This window comes from Jaculus jaculus, chromosome 11 (genome assembly GCF_020740685.1).
Source record: "Jaculus jaculus isolate mJacJac1 chromosome 11, mJacJac1.mat.Y.cur, whole genome shotgun sequence".
NCBI lineage: Eukaryota > Metazoa > Chordata > Mammalia > Rodentia > Dipodidae > Jaculus > Jaculus jaculus.
Genome location: NC_059112.1, coordinates 92,662,203 through 92,678,680, shown reverse-complemented (window position 1 = coordinate 92,678,680; position 16,478 = coordinate 92,662,203). Strand labels below are relative to the sequence as shown.

Sequence of the window (16,478 nt, the reverse complement as noted above, 5' to 3'; positions counted from 1 at the left end):
CTGGTTTTGAACTCACAGAGATCCATCTGCCTCAGCCTCCCCAGTGTGGGATTACAGATGTAAGCCGTGATTCCAAGCTCATTTACTTGGTTTCTAATCAAAAATAATTCTTTTGTTTCTACCATATTTTACTCCTAAATCCCCACCCCACCTCAGGACTTCGATGCTTGACTATCTAATAGGACCCCATACATCATTTTGGTTCACTTAGCAGGTGTTTCTTAATCAAATCATGAGATGCCTTGGTTGACCATTTTAATTCCCAGGCTTCTCAAAGCCAGCCAAAAGTCCCTGGGGTCCAGAGGTGTGGGCCTGACAACCCCAGCCAATAGCCAAGAGTGCATGTAAAAATGAATGATAATGGCTTCCCCTGTCATTTAGCTCAACGATGAATCTTAGGTGAGATTTTTCTATTGGTTTCTCACAGTTTCTGAAAATTGGTGCCCTAGGAGGTGCAAAGTGGAATGCCTTGCACAACTCTGATTACCAACGACAGTCTATGCATGCATTTCAATACCAGCAGTGGGGCTGGCTGCCTTCCACATCCAGAAATCTCTTATTAAATCAAACCTTAACTATTTAACAAGTACAGTGTGGCCTCATTTATGCAGTAAGTGTGCGTCTGGAAAGTTGATGAAAATTGAATTTGAGGGAGAAGTGGACATCAACATATTTTAAATGCTCTTGGAGCGATCTCTAAATTATTGAGACTTTTTTTTTGTAAATACGTATGCACTCATTTGTTTAATTTAGTTTTAATGTGGACTTTTTAATCTTTTCAAATCAGTATGCAATCTATCTTTTCTCTAAGGCTTTAAGCAAGAGCACTTCTTGCAAAGCCTGATGGCCCAGGTTTGAGTCCTCAGTACTCAAGTGAAACCAGACACCAAAAGTAATTCATGTGTTTGAAGCTTGCAGTGAAAGAGGCCTGACGTGCACATATGCACACACACGTGTATAAATCGATAAATAAAAATATTTAGCAATGAAATAAAATAGCACGATTGCCATGAGTTTAAGGCTACCCTGAGACTACATAGTGAATTCCAAGTCAGCCTGGGCTAGAGTGAGACCATACTAAAATATAAATAAATAAACTTACCTTCTACAAACAAATGTGCATATAAATATAGCACACTTTAGGAAGATAAAAGTTCATGATCTGTAAAATTTTGTAAGACAAAAGAAGCACTAAAACAAGCAATATTCACCATCTTTTTTTTTTTTAAATTTACTTATTTGAGAGTGACAGACTCAGAGAGAAAGACAGATAGAGGGAGAGAGAGAGAGAATGGGCGCTCCAGGGCCTCCAGCCACTGCAAACGAACTCCAGACGCGGGCGCCCCCTTGTGCATCTGGCTAACGTGGGACCTGGGGAACCGAGCCTCGAACCGGGGTCCTTAGGCTTCACAGGCAAGCGCTTAACCACTAAGCCATCTCTCCAGCCCAATATTCACCATCTTTTAAAACCACTTGGCAGCAAAACTCCATTTGCAGCTAAACTCCATTGACATGTACAGATCACCTTAAATCAGTGTCTGTCATTCATAGCCTCACACTAACAGCTCTGGACGTGCCTTCCTTCCAGATGTTGTACTGAATCACACGTGCCTTTAATACCCAGTCAGTGAGGTTTAAACATCTGTCCCTGAGTGCAGCCAGCTCCATCCAGACAGAGCCCTTAATGCTTATCAATACTCTGTGTTTTGGAATGCTGAGCAACTAAGGAATCCTGACCTGTACAGCCCACATTGACTTTTCCAAGAACTGACATGGTGGTAATTGTCACACAAATGGCTTGGCACACGCTAACTGTGTGGCCTCGCAACGACTGCAAAGCCAGCATTTGTGTTGCATCTTTCCAGCCAGGACGACCAGGCCTCAGAGGAGCTATGAGGTATCTTTTAAGAACAGATAGACATCGGGGCTGGAGAGATGGCTTAGTGGTTAATGCGCTTGCCTGCAAAGCCAAAGGATCTTGGTTCAATTCTCTAGGACCCACGTAAGCCAGATGCACAAGGTGGCACATGCGTCTGGAGTTTGTTTGCAGTGGCTGGAGGCCCTGGCGTGCCCATTCTCTCTCTCTCTCTCTCTCTCTTAAATAAATTAATTTAATTTAATTTTTAAAAAGAACAGATAGACAACCAGCCTGCATTCAGATCCCATAGTAACCTATGTGATATTAGCACGTCACTTTTTCTGAATAGTTGCCATCTCTTTACACGGTTATGTTTCTTTAACTCTCCTTCGTGTGCCTGGCTATGGCTCTGCAGTGAGTGCTGCCCTGGCGTGGCAGGATCCTGAGTTCCATTCCCCCAGCACCACAAATAATGAAAGAAATGATCGTTGCTCCTCTGAGAATGTGATGAACATTGTACCACGTAGCGCATTGGTAAGCACTGAACAGAACAGGACCAGCAGTGGCTCCGCCTGCTGTGCAGGAAAATATTTGAAGTTAATTTATAAAATATGCAATTCTTTGTAGCTGCCTTTAATTACTGAATCAGAAATATTCACTTTATCAGATAGACTAAAGATAGAATTACCCATTCAGCTAAAACTTTCCTGTTGTTTTGCCAGATACTGGGCTGGTTGAATTGCCTATTAGTTATCTCAGTCATTGTTTTGTGTTTTTTTTTTTAACTTTTTTTATTGACAACTTCCATAAATACAGACCGGAGCCCATGATAATTCCCCCCCTTCCCCCACTTTCCCTTTCACAAATCCATTCTTCATATCCCTCCCTCTCTCCATTAGTCTGTCTTTTATTTTTTTTTAACTCTAAAAATTGGGGAGCTTGGCAAAAAAAAAAAATTCTGGCAATCTAACTTAAAATCACAATCCATGTGAACCCTAAGACTTTGTGCGTGCATGTGTGTGTGTGTGTGTGTGTGTATGTGGTTTTTCAAGGTAGGGTCTTGATCTAGCCCAGGCTGACTTGGAATTCACTATGTAGTTTCAGGGTGGCCTTGAACTTACAGCCATCCTCTTACCCCCCAGGTGCTGAGATTAAAGGCATGCCCAACCACACCTGGCTTGAACCCTAAGACGTAATTCACCTTTCATTTTACTAGAAATTTATCTTGAACTCATCCAAATGTGACAGTAAAAAAAAAAAACCCTGATCTCAGAATTTAAACAGCTTAGTCATTTTCTTAAAATTATAATCAGTGGGAATTAACTCATGTGACACTTGGTTTTGACTATCATCTTGATGGGATTTAGACATACCTCTGAGCAGGTCTATGAAGTCATTTCCAGAGAGGGTTAACTGAGGGGGAAAGGCCCACCCTCACACTGGGTGACAGCTTCCAAAGGGCCGCTCAGATAGAGGCCTGTAGAAAAAGCAGTGTCTCCTGCCTGCCTCTTCTTCTGCCTGGGTGTGCCTGTCACTGGTGCAGACATGAGACTCCAGCTTCTGCAGCCTTCCGAACTGGTCTCAATACCAGTGGCTCTCTTAGCAGCTCCTAGGTTTCAGCGTCAAATTGGGACTGCCAAGGCCTCCAACGTTGAGGACCAGCAGCCACCAGGTTCTCGGCATTGTTGGACTACCCAGCCCCTACCAAACAAAGGCAATGCGATAAATCTCTCTGATGCTACACATTCCTGCATCACTTCTGGTCTTTTAGAGGAGCCTGCCTAATGCAGCTCCCAAATGTGGAAAGAGTATTCCAGATGCAGAGGCTCAGTCAACAAGGTCAGTTTATTATTATTATTATTATTTTGGTTTATTTTAGAGAGTGAGCAAGAGAGAGACAGAGAGAGAATTGGCCCTCCAGGGCCTCAGCCACCTCGTGGGTATGCGGGACCTTGTGCTTGCCTCACCTTTATGCATCTGGCTTAGGTGGGATCTGGAGAGTCGAACATGTGTCCCTAGGCTTTGCAGGCAAGCTCCTTAACCGCTAAGCCATCTCTCCAGCCCCAATTTTGTTGCCCTCTACTCTGGCAGGCTCAACCACTGTTTGCAAGAGAAATAAATGTCTGTGAACAAAAGATACCAACCCTGCCATGTTTCTGGCTAATCTTCTCCCCACTGAGGTGACATGGATGTTATAATGTAAGAAGATTTAAACTCAAGGCACATGATACTGGGCCTCAGGAATGACGTCAAACAAACAATCTTGTAGCAGGAGGAGAAGGGTTCTTGAACGCTGAAGCTGGTCTTCGGTCTCTGGCCTGATAGTTGTTCTCTTGTTGCCCAACATGCTATGAGAGCCCTGTTAGGTTTGCAGAAACACGTGGAAAGCAAGCGCACTAACAGAGGTGTGTGTGAACAGATGACTCAACTCCATGGCTCAGGAGCCAAGACACTCATTGTTCCACACAGACTTTCTGCTGAAGGCAGGAATGATTCAGATGTAAGTGGGAGGTGACAGATCCCCACAGGAAGGATGATAACCGGAAGTGAGGTCTGGAGGGGCAAAAATATCCTAATTTGTTGCTTTTCACAGTGTAACATTTCCCCTGTTTTACTCTGTCAGCATGTCAGCTGCACACCTGTATTCACAACATTGTGATCATCTTTTTTGTTTTAGTTTATTTATTTGAGAGCGACAGACAGAGAGAGAAAGAGGCAGAGAGAGAGGGAGAATGGGCGCGCCAGGGCCTCCAGCCACTGCAAACGAACTCTAGATGCGTGCGCCCCCTTGTACAACCGGCTAATGTGGATCCTGGGGAATCGAGCCTCAAACTGGGGTCCTTAGGCTCCATGGCAACTGCTTAACCGCTAAGCCATCTCTCCAGCCCCATTGTGATCATCTTTATATTTGCCAGCGGGTCTGTGTAATTGTAGTCAAAGAAAAAAGACGGTATTAAGTGCTTTACTATGTGAATGTACTCACTGACATTGTAGATGTGTATTCATCAAAATGGGGAGATAATCTACATTGATATTTGACCGGAAAAGTTTTAATATAGCATAAGGAGTTTGTTGGAAATATAAATAAACAAATTTATACCCATAATTCAGAATCAAAAAAGAAAATATTGTCGAGCATGGTGGCTCACGCCTTTGATCCCAGCACTCAGGAGGCAGAGGTAGGAGGATCACCATGAGTTTGAGGCCACCCTGAGACTCCATGGTGAATTCCAGGTCAGCCTGGGCTAGAGTAAGACCCTAACTCAAAAAACCAAAAACAAAAAAATTAAAGGAAAAGATCAAATATCACAAGCAATAAAGAGGAAAATAAATGTCTTATCTAAAAAGAATGCATGGGCTTCTTATATCAAAACAGCAGAAAACCCACTAAATGTTATTTTCAGTGTACTGGGAGAAAATAGTTACCAGCCTAGAATTCTATGGACAACTAAATTATCATCAAGTGTGAAAGACAAACAAGGACTCTTTACATACAACACAAATTATCATGGAAAGAAATACCAAAGGACTCTTGAAGAACTACTAAAATGATGGGCTGGAGGGATGGCTTAATGGTTAAGGCATTTGCCTGCAAAGCCAAAGGATCCCGGTTCAATTCTCCAGGACCCACGTAAGCCAGATGCACAAGGGGGCGATTGCATCTGGACTTCTTTTGCACTGGCTGGGGGCCCTGGCGCTCTCTCTGTCTCTCTCTCTCTCTCCCTTTCTTCTCTCACACATAAATAAAAAATATTTTTTAAAAAAGTATAGTCTTAATGTTATAATTTTTTGAAACTTCTCAAAATCTGGAAATATAATCTAATGTATTTATCCCAGTTAAGAAGAATTTGATGTAATCAATCTAAAAGAAGGAATAAGCAAGTGTGATAGCTAACGCCTATAATCCCAGCTCAGGGGGCTGAGACAGGAGGATTATAGCTAAGTTCCAGGTCATTCAGGACTACAAAGTAACACTGCCTCAATAAAAATAATGAGAGGATTGGAGTTTGCTTGCAAAGCCTAACAATCTGGGTTTGATTCCCCAGGACCCACGTAACCCAGATGCACAAAGTTCTTTTGCAGTGTCAGAAGGCCCTGGGGCACCCATTCTCTCTCTCTGTCTCTCTCTCTGTCTCTCCCTCCCTCCCTCTCTGCCTTTCTCTCAAATAAATAAATAATATTTTAAATAATAATAATAAGGCCGGGCTTGGTGGTGCACGCCTTTAATCCCAGCACTCAGGAGGCAGAGGTAGAAGGATTGCCGTGAGTTCAAGGCCACCCTGAGAATATAGAGTTAATTCCAGGTCAGCCAGAGCTAGAGTGAGACCCTACCTTGAAAAAACAAACAAACAAAAAGAATATTAATAAGTATAAAAAACATAGTAAATACATGCATGCCACAGCCAAAGAGCATATAGTTAGCAAACATGAGGTCCTGGGTTCAATTCTCAACATCCCTCCTACAGATCAATCACAGTAAATAAACAGTATCTTCTTTGCCTTTTGGCCAATATCAAGTGTAGTAAGTAGGTATGAAAAATAATAGAAGTCAGGTCAGGGGAAATGGCTTTGCAGGTAAGAGCGCTTGTCACATAAGCATGACAGTCTGTCACCCCAGTTCTGTAAGGTGATGAGACAGGGAAATCATTGGGCCTCATTGGTCAGCCAGTCTGACAGAAAAGGAAAAAGAAAAAAATTGCCCTCTGTTCAGCTGCAAAACCCACGGATGAGCAATACAGGGAAACTCCTGACCATTTGCATGCATACAAGATACAAGGCTTGTACACACATCTAGCGCACGCACATACACACACACACACACACACACACACAAATAATAGAAACAAATCTGTAATCATAATGAATGTAATCACATTAAGTTAATCAATTAGCACACAGAAGTTGTTGAATTGGGAAAAGGTTCAAGTATGTATTGTATACAAGAGGCATATCTAAAACAAACTCATTTCAGGAGTTAAAGGTACATCTTAGTACAATATTGAGGCTAAAACTGATGTAGATTGCCCATGCCAAACACTGACATTCTGACTTGTAAACTTGATCTCTCTCTTTTTTTTTTTTTTTCTTTTTCTATTTCTTTCTTTCTTTCTTTTTCTTTTTTTTTTTGGAGGCAGTATCTTGCTCTAGCCTAGCCCAGGCCAATCTGAAACTCTTTCAATAGCCCAAAGCTGGCCTCAAACTCACAGCAATTCCCCTACCTCAGGTGGAATTAAAAACTAGAGCCACCAAGACCATGTTTTTGTTTTATTTTTCTTGAGACAAGTTCTCACCTTGTAGCCCAGGCTGGCCTCAAACTCATGATCCCCCCTGCATCAGCCAACTAGGTACTAGGATTGAAGGTGTGAACCACCATGATTGACCTTTTTAAACTAGCTCTTTTCAGAGTACTTAATGCCATCTGTGGGCCACTCTGTATGGGCACACATTGGCATGTACACATATGTATGCATGTATACTGTACCAAGCATGACATCTAGATGATGGATCTTAGATTCCTGCTAGGTCTCAGCCTTCTAGAAAAGAATCTTCGGGCCGTGCTGTTAAATATCCTGGTCAGACATTAATATAGAGGAGGGAATCATAAGAAAAATGTTGGGGGGCAGTGGAGGGGGAAGAGGGGAAAGAGAGTGGTGGGGGGAGATCATGTAAATTTTTAATCGAGTTTTAAATTTTATTTTAAGAATAAACAGTAATTTTTACATATATTTTATTTATTTGAGAGAAAGGAGAGAGAGAGAGAGAATATGGGCACACTAGGGCCTCTAGCCACTGCAAATGAATTTCAGACACATGTACCACCTTGTGTATCTGGCTCACATGGGTACTAAAGAATTGAACCTGGGTCCTTAGGCTTTGCAGGCATAAGCCTTAACTGCTAAGCCATCTCTTCAACCCTGACATTTATTTATTCATTTATTTATGAGATGGAGAGAGAGAGAGAAAAACAGGCACATAAAGAGAGAAAATGGGTGCCCCAGGGCCTCCTACCTCTACAAACTCCAGACACATGTATCACCTTGTACATCTATCTGGCTGGTGTGGGTACTGGGGAATTGAACCTGGGTCCTTAGACTTTACAGGTAAGTGCCTTAACCACTAAGCCATTTCTTCAGCCCAAGCCCTGTAACTGTTTTTAAAGTTTTATGTGTATGTGTGTGTGAATTTTGGCTTCAAATAGGAGAACCGATCTCAATAAATAAAGTAGAGAGCAAGTGAGGAACACACTGATCTCCACACATGTGTGCACACACAAGCACCCACGCACATATGTAGTCCCAAACACATACAAACATGCATATGCATATAGCATATACCCATACACAGGCAAAAAAAAAAAAAAGGAAAGAAAAGAAAAGAAAGAAAGAAAGAAAGAAAGAAAGAAAGGAAGGAAGGAAGGAAGGAAGGAAGGAAGGAAGGAAGGAAGGAAGGAAGGGAGGAGGGAAGGAAAGGAAGGAAGAAAAAACTGTAAGAATTGATTTTGTTGCCAGGAGTTGGTCTGAAGTCAATTAAAGGAAACATCTCATGCACTCATGGACGTTTAGGTGCCTGGTCTTGTATTGCAATGTCAAGTATTGCATTGTGGGGACAGAGGCAAAAAGAAAGATCCTGGCCGGAGCCTGACCTTCAAGTAAATGGCAAGCTAAACACCTTTTTGTAAGATTTAGAAGTAACCAAACACATGTGCGTGTGCACACACACACACACACACACACACACACACACACACGCACGCAGACATAAGCCATGGAGTGCTACCACTGAAGAGACTCCAGTTGTCTATAAAAGACACTTTTTTGTTTTGTTTTGTTTTGGTTTTGGTTTTTTGAGGTAGGGTCTCACTCTAGCTCAGGCTGACCTGGAATTTATTCTGTAGTCTCAGGGTGGCCTTGAACTCATGGCAATCCTCCTACCTATGCTGGGATTAAAGGCGTGCACCTGTGTGAGCATCATGACACACTATTTGCTGCTAAGTAGGTTAGATCCGCTCAGTGGAATGGGACCCATAGCTGGAGCTGGGAAACAAGTCAGAACCATATCCAAAAATGAGCCCACTCTCCATTATCAAGCCCCCACCAAACGTGGGTTGCAAGAGGGCCTACACCTCTTAAATCTCTCTAAAAAAATAAGGGTTATCCCATTCATCTGGTGCTAACTTTACTCTCCGTTGGATAATCTGCTTCTCTTTTCCAGATAGACACAGATCCTGAGGAGAGAACTACCCCATCATACCTGAAAAGGGCCCCAGCTGAAACTAAGAATAATTGGCGAAACAAGCAAGGGTGCTGTTTTCTTGGTGAATCTGGTACCAGCACAAGGGTGAAGGAGATCAACACAGAGAACAATCAACTCCTACCAAACCAGAGATCCAGAGGCACAGAGGCTCCCAAGACCTCATCACTGAAGCAGACCTAAAATGAACCCAACATGGCTCAGGGAAGTTTTTGAAAGAGGGGGTGGAAAGAATGTCAGAGCCACATGTTGGGTCGTGATACACGGAGACATTTCCTCCTACCCATAACTGAGGGCTAACCCCACAATGCATGACCCATATACCTCAACAAAGAGGGGTCAGAGGGAGTGGGGAGGACAGGGAGGAGGCTAACAATGGTACCAACTTGACTGTATTCAGTGAGTACAAAACTAATTAATTAAAAAGGGGGGGCTGGAGGGATAGCTTAGCGGTTAAGGCGTTTGCCTGCAAAGCCAAAGGACTCAGATTCTATTCCCAGGACCCAGGTAAGCCAGATGCCCAAGGGGGTGCAAGCATCTGGAGTTTGTTTGCAGGGCCTAGAGGCCCTGGCATGCCCATTCTCCCTCTCTCTCTCTCTCTCTCTCTCTCTCTCTCTCTCTGTCTCCCACCCTCTTTCTCTGTCAAATAAATAAATAAAAATAAAATATTTTTTTAAAAAAGGGCCTGCACCACCACAACGCCCTGCAAAAGACACTTTTTCTTTTCTTTTCTTTCTTTTTTTTTTTTTTTTGTTTGTTTTTTTGAGGTAGGGTCTCACTCTAGCTCAGGCTGACCTGGAATTCACTATGGAGTCTCAGGGTGGCCTTGAACTCACGGTGATCCTCCCACCTCTACCTCCCGAGTGCTGGGATAAAAGGCATGTGCCACCATGCCTGGCTTAAAAGACACTATTTCTAAGACCTCAGCTCCCTTGGCAAAGGAGAATAAAGCTATTGACGCAAGTAAAACCGAAGCCCATAGGTAGAATTTTACATGCTATGCTTGGGGATTTGCAGGCAGGCTCTCCATCGCCACCGCAAAGCCCGTTCTCGAAGCACCGTAAACAACCCTAGGTGGACCATTTCCAAATCACAGACGTCCCCTGACAAGGTAAGCAAAAAAGTGTCACTGGACAGAGAAACCCTGGGCATCACCAAGGCTGTGTCTGCGTAGATGTGACAGCAATGAGCCCCAAGGTCAAGACTGCCTCCACCCCCGGTGCAGAGAGCTAGAGCGAAAAGGCAAGTGGCAGCTCCTCTGCTCCTTCCCCTTACAGATCCGCAAGAATGGAAATCATGGGCTAAATGATCAGTTAATATCAGCTCACTGAACACACCAGGGTCGCACGGGACAAATTCCGATATAAGGATCATCAGAACGCGTCACGTTTGGAGACGTTGCAGCTATGTATCATGCCTCTAAAATCAAGCGTACACCGGAAAGGGAATCTTGGAGCAATCACCCAAGCAAGGCAAGGTTGGGCTCTTAAATTATAACCTTTTCTAACTGGGCTCTCCAGGAAGCAGGAAGTTACCTGTCTCTTAAGTTACCTGGAGCTATCAGAAAAAAAGAAAATGTGTTTTATGATTATAAGTCATTATTAACAACACACAGATGCTTAACTAAGGATGGAAGTTACCTTCTATGAACTCATACAGGGCTAGTCAGCTTGTCTTCCTTGGAGAATTATTAAATAAGGACTTGGCAGGCTACAGAGACAGAAATAAAAGAAAGAAAAAAAAAAAAACCTTTGATTTAAGAAACTCATGGGCTGGAGAGATGGCTTAGCGATTAAGGCATTTGCCTGCAAAGCCAAAGGACCTCAGTTTGATTCCCCAGAATCCATGTAGGCTAGATGCACAAGGTGGCACATGCATCTGGAGTTAGTTTGCAGTGGCTGGATGCCTTGGCACGCCCATCCTCTCTCTCTCTCTCTGCCTCTTTCCCTCTCTCAAATAAAAAAATAAAAATAAATTTTTAGAAAAGAGACATTATATTTCTCTTTGGCTTTGTTCAAAAATTAAAGTTTCTGGGAGAAGCAATGGCTTAGCAGTTAGGCCCTTGCCTGTGAAGCCTAAGGACCCCGGCTTGAGGCTCGATTCCCTAGGACCCACATTAGCCAGATGCACAAAGGGGGGTGTACGCATCTGGAGTTCGTTTGCACTGGCTGGAGGCCCTGGCATGCCCATTGTTTCTCTCTGTCTCTGACTCTTTCTCTCTCTGTCTGTCACTCTCAAATAAAAAAAAAAAAAATTTTTTTTTAATTAAAGTTTCTGAGCTGGACAAATGGCTTAGCTGCTAAGGCACGTACCTCTGAAGCCTAAGGACCCCAGTTCAATTCCCCAGGACCCATGTAAACCAGATGCACAAGGTGGTGCATGTGTTCAGAGTTCATTTTCAGTTGCTGGAGGCCCTGCTAGGCCTATTCACTCTATAGATCTGCCTCTTCCCTTCCCTCTCTTTCTCTTTCTCTCTCTCTCTCCATCCCTCTCTCAAATAACAAACTAAATTAATTAAATTAATGGTTTTTTAAAAATTAAAGTTTCTATTCTTTCCATATCACTAGAAGATAGGATGAAAGTGACAAAAAATTTGGAGAACTAAGGTAAGCAAGGAAATCATTTGTCTAAAACTTTTGTTATCAGAGGCTGGAGAGATGGCTTAGTGGTTAAGGCACTTGCCTGCAAAGCCAAAGGACCTCAGTTTGGTTCCCCTGGACCCATGTAAGCCATATGCACAAGGTGATGCATGCCTCTGGAGTTTTTTTGCAGTGAGTGGAAGCCCTAGTGCACCCATATTCTCTCTTTCCCTCTCATAAATAAATAAACATAAAATATTAAAAAAACTTTAGTTATCAAAACACTCCATTACTTGAATTAAAGATGGGGCATCAAATATACATAGATGTTTCCCCATGAATGTATTCATTTTCTGTTGTTTTTTTAAAAAAAAAAAAAACTTCATTTATTTATTTATTTATTACTTTTGATTTTGAAGCAAGGTCTCACTCTAGCCCCAAACTGACCTGGAGTTCATTCTATGGCCCAGGCTTATCTACCCACCTCTGCCTCCCAAGGGCTAGGATTAAAGGCGTGTGCCACCACACCCGGCCTTTTTAGAAAAATTTTTATTGACAACCTCCATACACATACAAAATGTGTCCTGATCATAATCCCCTCCCACCACCCTCCTTTCCCCCCCACCCCGTCCCTTTTCCACTGAACCCCTTCTTTCCAACTAGTCTTTCTTCTATTTTGAAGTGGGTTTTTTTTGGTCTTGATATTGTGCAAGCCTTATGCAGGTAGGAGCCACTGTGTGGTCATAAATCATCTGCTACTTGTGTCTGGAAAACATCTCTCCAAAGCCCTCCTCCCCAGCATTTTACAATCTTTCTGCCACCTCTTCCTTAATGGTCCCTGGGTCTTAGAGGGTGTAATAGAGATGTTTCATTTAGTTAGGAACACTCAGCTTTCATTTCTCAGTGTCTTGATGAGTTTTGAGTCTCCCCAGTGGTCACACTATTAGCTTCTTCCTTTAAGGTGATCGACAGGTAACATCAAAGAGGGAGAAAGGAGAGGGGCTATTCAATGTACATCAAAAAAAAAAATCCATGCATGCTGGAGAGATAGCTTAGCAATTAAGGCGCTTGCCTGCAAAGCCAAAGGAATCAGGTTCAGTTCCCCAGGACCCACATAAGCCAGATACATAAGGTGGTCCATGTGTCTGGAGTTCATTTGCAGTGGCTGGATATCCTGTCACACCCATTCACTCTTTTTCTTCCTCTTTCTCTGCCTCTTTTTCTCTCTCTCTCAAATAAATAAATAAAAATATTTTTTAAAAAGAAGAAAAAAATTTTTTAAATGCTTCAAGATCCATTCAACATTTGATGAATATCTCCTTAATGAAATTACAGACATTGTGCTTGATAATGTTTGTTTTCAAAAGGAAACATAAGAGTTATTAGACTCATCCGGGCAAATGTCTCCCTAACCTGGCTCTGACAAGACAGGAACTGAATGAGCTAGGCATAAAATGAGTCTGGCTCCGGGAAGGTCTTACTGGTCATTCAAGTCTAGTTCCCTCATCCACCACCTGCTGCCCCCAATGTCAGTCAGTGATTATACCCTCAGAATCACACTTTCCTTGGTTTGGGGGTCACTAAGTTTCTCCACCTCAACTGCTAAGTTTTTTTTCCCTCTTTTTATTTGAGAGGAGAAAGAGAGAATGGGTGGTTGCTCCAGGGCCTGTAGCCCCTGTAAATGAACTCCAGACACGTGTGCCCCCCTGTGCATCTGGCTTATGTGGGTCCTGGGGAATCTAACCTGGGTCCTGTGGCTTTTCAGACATGCACGTTAATTGCTAAGCCATCTTTCCAGCCCTCATAAGTTTTTAATACTTTCATGTGTTTTTGTTGTTGTTGTTGGTTTTTTGTTTGGTTTTGTTTTGTTTGTGGAGGTAGGGTTCCTCTGTAGCCCAAGCTGACCTAGACTTCACTATGTAGTCTCAGGTGGCCTCAAACTCATGGTGATCCTTCCTATCTCTGCCTCCTGAGTGCTGGGATTAAAGGCATGTACCATCATCCTCCCCCCCAACTTGAGAATAGATTATTATTATTATTATTATTATTATTATTATTATTATTATTACTATATGAGAGGGAGGCACAGAGAGAGAGAGAGAGAGTGAGTGCGAGAGAGAGAATGGGCATGCCAGGGCCTCCAGCCACTGCAAACAAACTCTAGATATATGTGCTGTCTTGTGCATCTGGCTTACTTGGATCTTGGGGAATTGAACCTGGGTCCTTTGGCTTTGCAGGCAAGTGCCTTAACCACTAAGCCATCTCTCCAGTCCAAGTTTTTCATCTTTCAATCTTAGTGAAGTCATCACACCAAAAAGCTCCAGCATGATTTGAGCCTATGGTTAAAATTTCAGTATTTATAACTGACTCAATGAGCCTAATGTGAGACCTTCCATGCCGCCTCCAGACCCTCCCCTATGACATTTCCCCACTGCTTAGATAAATACCACTCAAAATAAGTCACTTCCTTTATTTTTCAAACAAAACAATAACTGACTCCTAACTTTTGAAATCAGCAAATAAATTTCACAATATGTTGCATTGGAAAGGAAATGTCACAGGTTTTGCAGTGAATGTTTTCTTAACATCTAATCTAGCCAGGAAAAAAAACAAACAAACCTGGAAATGGAAGTTTGAGGAAATTTCACATTGTGAGGTCTAATTCTAGTCCTGGCTCTCTTTTCTTCAAATATAAGTTTCTTCTTATTTCTCTAAACTTAAAAGAAGACTGAGAGATGAAGCAATAAGGGGACATGCTCACATCACTTGATGGATTCAGTGGCTGCTAAAAGCAGGGCTCAGTCTGCCTGAAACATTGCGAGCCAGAGGTCACCTGGGTCACCTGCAGGTGTAATGCTGCCCAGCACCACCAGCCACATATGTATTGGGTTTTAACACTCAAAAGTCATTCTATTCTTAAAAAAAAAAAAAAAAAAATGAGATTTCCCTTTTAGTTCCCTGAGTATCACCCAGGCAGTTGACAAGAATAAGCATCTTAGAAAAGGTGGCAAAAAGAGAGTTAAGAAGAAAGTGGTTGATCCACTTTTGAAGAAAGATGGGTATGATGTGCAGGCAATGGACATGTTTAATATTACAAATATTAAAAGAACACTAGTCACAAGTCTCAAGGAGCCAAAATGATATCTGATGGCCTCAAAGGTCATGTGTTTGAAGTGAGCCTTGCTGATCTGCAGAATGACTAAGTTACATTTAGAAAAGTCAAGCTAATCACTGGGACCTTTCAGGGCAAAAACTGTCTGACTCACATGGCATAGATGGCACATGAAACAAAATGTCTGCCATGGTCAAAAGCTGGAAAACCACCTTGCAGAAGGAGAGGCAGATTAAGTATGAGCGCTGCTCTCACTGCTAGCCTGACAGCCTCCTCCAAGAAGACAGCAACAGACACTGAGGAGACTCAAGACTCATCAAAGCAGAAAACCAGAGGCTGCTGAGAGCTCAGCACTCAACTTATAACACACACTCCAAGGCACAAGGAACACTGTGGAAGAGTGGGCAGAAAGACCATAAGAACCACAGGGTGGAAAGGTGTACTCTGAGGCATTGACCCCTGCCCAGAAACTGCCTGGTGCATTCATGACCCCACAGTGAATATCTATCACCCCATTGGGCGGGCGTCTCTCCCTGGAAGGGAGCTGGGGAAGAGGGAACAGAAGACTACAACCTGATTGGAATATGACCAATATGCAATATGTTCACATGGTAAAGTATGGTGGCACACGCCTTTAATCCCGCCACTTGGCAGGCAGAGGTAGGAGGATTGCTGTGAGTTCAAAGCCAGCCTGAGACTACATAGTGAATTCCAGGCAAGCTTGGGCTAGGGCAAAGACCCTACCTTGACAAAACAGAACAAAACAACAACATTAAAAAAAAAAAAAAAAGCCCATAAGGTAAAGTTCCAAATAAAATAAAAAGCATAGCAGACCACATGTTGAAGCTTATGTTGATGTCGAGACAACCGATGGCCATTTGCCTCGTCTGTTCTGTGTTGGTTATAGTAAAAGGAAAAGTAACAGCCAGAAACACACAAGCCCTCTTTGCTACAGCACCAACAGGTCCACCAAATCCAGAAGGAAATGATGGAAATTGTGACCTGAGAGGTCAAGATAGAAGACTTGATGGGACTAGAGAGATGGCTCAGCTGTTAAAGGCACTTACTCGCCAAGTCAGTGAGCCAAGGTTTAATACCTCAGCCACCCATATGAAGCCAGACAGGCGTATAGACACATACCTGCATATATATAACAAAGACAAGTGACTTGAATTATGTGGTTAGTAAATTGACTCCAGGAAATTGAGACAAGTCTTGTCTATTACCCTCTTTATGATGTCTTCATTAGAAAAGTATACAGAGCTGGAGAGATGGCTCAGCCATTCAGGCACTTGCCGGCAAAGCCTAAAGACCCAGGCTCAATTCCCCAGTACCCACGTGAAACCAGATGCACAAAGTGGTGCGTGACTCTGGAGTTTGTTTGCAGTGCCTAGATGCCCTGGCATGCCCAGTCTTTCTCTGTCTCTCTTCTCTCTCCTTTTCTCTCTCTCTCTCTGTTTACAAATAAATAAATAAAACATAGTTTTAAAAAGAAAAGTAGGGCTGGGGAGATGACTTAGCAGTTAAGGCACTTGCTACATAGCCAAAAGAGCCAGGTTCAATACCCCAGGATCCCTGTAAGTCAGATGCACAAGGTGGCACATGCATCTGGAGTTTCTTTGCAGTGGCTGGAGGTCCTGGTATGCCCATCCCCTGCCAACAAATAAATAAAAAGAGA

At 42.9% G+C, this 16,478-nt stretch overlaps 1 pseudogene; it reads left to right on the top strand.

The window, feature by feature from the left end:
- Window positions 1–15,806, top strand: part of LOC101610100 — a 40,390-nt pseudogene extending 24,584 nt beyond the window's left edge.
- The last annotated feature ends 672 nt before the right edge of the window (window positions 15,807–16,478 follow it).